The sequence below is a fragment of the Aegilops tauschii genome, chromosome 1, assembly GCF_002575655.3.
Source record: "Aegilops tauschii subsp. strangulata cultivar AL8/78 chromosome 1, Aet v6.0, whole genome shotgun sequence".
NCBI lineage: Eukaryota > Viridiplantae > Streptophyta > Magnoliopsida > Poales > Poaceae > Aegilops > Aegilops tauschii.
In genome coordinates this window covers 72,935,274-72,939,854 of record NC_053035.3, presented here as the reverse complement: position 1 = coordinate 72,939,854, position 4,581 = coordinate 72,935,274, and the positions used below count along the sequence as shown (strand labels likewise).

Here is a 4,581-nt window from a genome sequence, read left to right as displayed (position 1 = left end):
AAATCTCAAAGCACCTGTATTCCGGTGCAAGAAACGAACCGATCCCCATGGTATACCTGGACTGAAAGCAAAGTGACTAGTAGTGACTGTAAAACGCGGGACCAATGGCGTGCAGCGGAGCGTGAAACTCTCACGACCATATATGTACGTCTTTCTCCGTGTTTTCTCTACTCTCTATTATTATTATTATTATTATTATTATTATTATTATTATTATATACCTAAAAATTACATAAGGTTCCGTCTCCCCCTTACGTCGACCCACCATTCGTCCTTGGTCGATCCCCCTCCCCCGCGAGCACTTGTTTTCCCGATTTTTCTTTCAAAAAAAAAACAACGCACGCATGTCGGCCCAGTATTCTTTTTTTTTTTTCTGAAATTTGTCGGCCCAGTATTCTGTCCCATCCTGGGCCAACCTTTCGCCCGCTCCTTTGCGACGAGAATGCCCTAGCGGCTAGCGCTACTCCCGCCGCCACCACCGGAGACATCGCCCACCTCCTCCCTCCTCCCCTACCGCGGCACGATCCTGCAAGGAGGACGACCGTCCTACGATCCAGCCACGGTCGCCCAAAATCTCGATGGGATGAATCCGATCTCGGCCTCGTCCCAGACTCCCAGCCGCCGCCTATTCTACATATGTCGAGGTGAAGATGCCCCCGTTCTCCCCCCATACCTCCGTGTCATCTGATGCCAACAAGGACGACTTCCTTTGATCCAGCCGCGGTTGCGCGGAATCTCGACGAATCCGCCCGTCCTCTCCCCAGCCGCCGCTGGTAGAGGCTATTTTCCATACGCCAAGGTGAGCATCCATGTCCGATGGTGCGAATTTAAGCTGGTCCCATGAGCACTTCTTTTCCCATCGTGCAATCTTCATTGGTTGGGAAAGATGGGGCTGCCTGTTTAGCTAATTCAAATTGCCATTGATCAGGCTAATTCTTATTATATTCAGTTATATTGAAAACAACATGAACATGCTGCTCCTTTTTCCAATCAGAATACTTCTGTGTGGAGAGCTCAGGCGTCAGTGGTTGTGCCGAAGCAGAGCACGGCCAGCTGATTTGCGAAAGTGAGCTTCACATACATGTGCGCGTACGCGTAGGTAACACACTATCTTGGCCGCCCAAGAGCAAGTTCACAGGTGATAAACTATTCTCATGATTTCTGTGTTTACTTTCTACCACAATCGGTGACACGTTTACAAGTTCTCAGGGCACTCTTTGGCAATTACAGTACACAGCCAAAAGAACAAGAGTATACAAGGCAAAACTCCTTGGAACACACAAGAGCATTGGTGCAGTGCCACACATGATTTGTTCTCAGTTTGACTTATGTTACCCTCTTCATTGGCACTCAGAGCTGGAGGAGAAAGGATTGTGTGCCATGGAGGCCACACGAGAGTAGAAGGGGACCGGCCTCCACATGAAGATTCACAGGATTAGTGCATCGCATACAAAAACTCCCCGTTGCGTAATTAGGGCTTTGCACTCAACAGATTAGAAGACGAATTTAGGGTTCACTCAGATCCATGGTCATTGAAGGGCCCCTAGTAGAAAAGAGGGCTTTGGTTCAGGCCGGGTCAGCCCATTAGTCCTGGTTCAGTCCAGAACTGGGACAAATGGGGGCAGAACTGGGACAAATGGGGGCACTGGTCCCGGTTCGTGAGGCCTGGGGCCTGCCGGGCCTTGTAGGGGCATTGGTCCCGGTTCGTCTGACCCCTTTGGTCCCGATTGGTGGGACGAACCGGGACCAATGGGCCTCGCTCCTGGCCCACCACCATTGGTCCCGGTTGGTGGCTTGAACCGGGACCACAGGCTGCCTTTTAGTCCTGGTTCATGCCACGAACCGGGACCAATGAGGTGCCTATATATACCCCTCGCCCGCGAGCAGAGCACTCCAGTGCTCTGTTTTTCTCTGGCCGGCGAGGGAGGGCTCTGTGGTGCTCTAGCTCACCTCCTATGCACATGAGGTGTTCGATGAAATGCTCGAGCCACACTAGTTGAGCTTTCTCCTCTCGAAGCTCGACCTCAAAACTCCATCCTCGAGATTTGTCTAGGTTTAGCGGCCCGTCACGTCCCATTCCTGTCTTCACCGCCGTCGATCGCCCGCGCCGATCTCGTCGCCGGCACCACCGTGGTGAGCCTCTTGTTCTTATCTTCTTTCTGGAAAAAAAATTCTTACTTTAGATAGATACTTGTCTAATTTTCTTACTATTTTATTGCTTGTTATTATATAGTGCGATGGTTTTGGTATCCGTCCCCGTCGGCCCTTGTCCTATCTATGATTCGGATGTGGTATATATTATCTTTTTAACTATTGGTTCATTTATTGTTTATGAAAATTATGCCGACCAACGTGACATAGATTTTATTTATCTAGGAGGTATGTGAACCGGAAATTCCAACCGACCCTATTGTCGAGAGGTTAAATTTAATTTAGTTGAAGAAGAAAACAATTTCTTGAAGGCAAAAATAAAAAAATTGAGGAGGAGATATTGGAGTTGCATGTTGCGGATGTCGTCGATGATCACAAGATCAAGATGGATGCAATGCGCTTGAAGATTAGAAAGATTAGAAAATATGCCATTCATACCGAGGCTTGGTATCATTATGCCGTTGGATCAATTGTTACCTTGGTTGCGATTATGATCGCATTTGTTTTCGCATTGAAATGTTTTACATAGTTTCAATGTATGGTTTAATTAATTAGATGCTCTGGAGAGCTATATGTTGTTAGATGAGAACTATGTATGTACTTTGGTTTTAATGTGACGATTAACTTCTATTAATTTGGTCACTTAATTATCTATTCATGATGTTCTGTAATGGTTTTTGACACACTTAATTATATATAATGCACACAGATGAACCGACAATGGATGTACGGTGACAGACACACCTTCGAGTACATTAAGGGCGTGCATGATTTTCTCGAAGTGCCTGAGGCAAACAAGCAGAATGGTTTTATGTGTTGTTCATGCCCTAAATGTGGGAATACGAAGTCTTACTCTGACCGGAAAATCCTTCACACCCACCTGCTTTACAAGGGTTTCATGCCACACTATAATGTTTGGATGAGGCACGGAGAAATAGGGGTTATGATGGAAGACGGCGAAGAAGAAGAGGACGATGACAACTATGTGCCCCCTGAATACGGTGATGCTGCAACGGGGGAAGCTGCTGAAGATCAAGAGGAACCAGACGATGTGCCCAATGATGCTGCAACGGGGGAAGCTGCTGAAGATCAAGAGGAACCAGTGCCCGATGATGATGATCTCCGCCGGTTCATTGTCGATGCAAGGACGCAATGCGAAAGTCAAAAGGAGAAGCTGAAGTTCGATCGCATGTTAGAGGATCACAAAAAAGGGTTGTACCCCAATTGCGAAGATGGCAACACAAAGCTCGGTACCGTACTGGAATTGCTGCAGTGGAAGGCAGCGAATGTTGTGCCTGACAAAGGATTTGAGAAGCTATTGAAAATATTGAAGAAGAAGCTTCCAAAGGATAACGAATTGCCCGACAGTACATACGCAGCAAAGAAGGTCGTATGCCCTCTAGGATTGGAGGTGCAGAAGATACATGCATGCCCTAATGACTGCATCCTCTACCGCGGTGCGTACAAGGATCTGAATGCATGCCCGGTATGCGGTGCATTGCGGTATAAGATCAGACGAGATGACCCTGGTGATGTTGACGGCGAGCCCCCCAGGAAGAGGGTTCCTGCGAAGGTGATGTGGTATGCTCCTATAATACCACGGTTGAAACGTCTGTTCAGAAACGAAGAGCATGCCAAGTTGATGCGATGGCACAATGAGGACCGGAAGAAAGACGCGAAGTTGAGAGCACCCGCTGACGGGTCGCAGTGGAGAAAAATCGAGAGAAAGTACTGGGCTGAGTTTGCAGCTGACCCAAGGAACGTATGGTTTGGTTTAAGCGCGGATGGCATTAATCCTTTCGGGGAGCAGAGCAGCAATCACAGCACCTGGCCCGTGACTCTATGTATGTATAACCTTCCTCCTTGGATGTGCATGAAGCGGAAGTTCATTATGATGCCAGTTCTCATCCAAGGCCCTAAGCAACCCGGCAACGACATTGATGTGTACCTAAGGCCATTAGTTGAAGAACTTTTACAGCTGTGGAATGGAAACGGTGTACGTACGTGGGATGAGCACAAACAGGAGGAATTTAACCTGCACGTGTTGCTGTTTGTAACCATCAACGATTTGCCCGCTCTCAGTAACCTTTCAGAACAGACAAACAAGGGATACCACGCATGCACGCACTGTTTAGATGACATTGAAAGTATATACCTGGACAAATGCAGGAAGAATGTGTACCTGGGCCATCGTCGATTTCTTCCGACCAACCATCAATGTCGAAAGAAAGGCAAGCATTTCAAAGGCGAGGCAGATCACCGGAAGAAGCCCGCCATGCGTACCGGTGATCACGTACTTGCTATGGTCAATGATTTACACGTAATCTTTGGAAAGGGTCCCGGCAGACTAGCTGTTCCGAATGACGCTGAGGGACACACATTGAGGGGGCTTCTACCGGAAAACGTCCGATTAGCCATTGTGAAGCTATG

General features: G+C 47.9%; 1 long non-coding RNA gene across 1 annotated transcript; it reads left to right on the top strand.

Annotated features, from left to right (window-relative positions):
- Window positions 1-388: 388 nt before the first annotated feature.
- On the top strand, window positions 389-2,785 carry LOC141039295 (uncharacterized). The gene is made up of 2 exons (XR_012200225.1): window positions 389-799; window positions 995-2,785. It is a non-coding gene; the product is annotated as an uncharacterized lncRNA (long non-coding RNA).
- The last annotated feature ends 1,796 nt before the right edge of the window (window positions 2,786-4,581 follow it).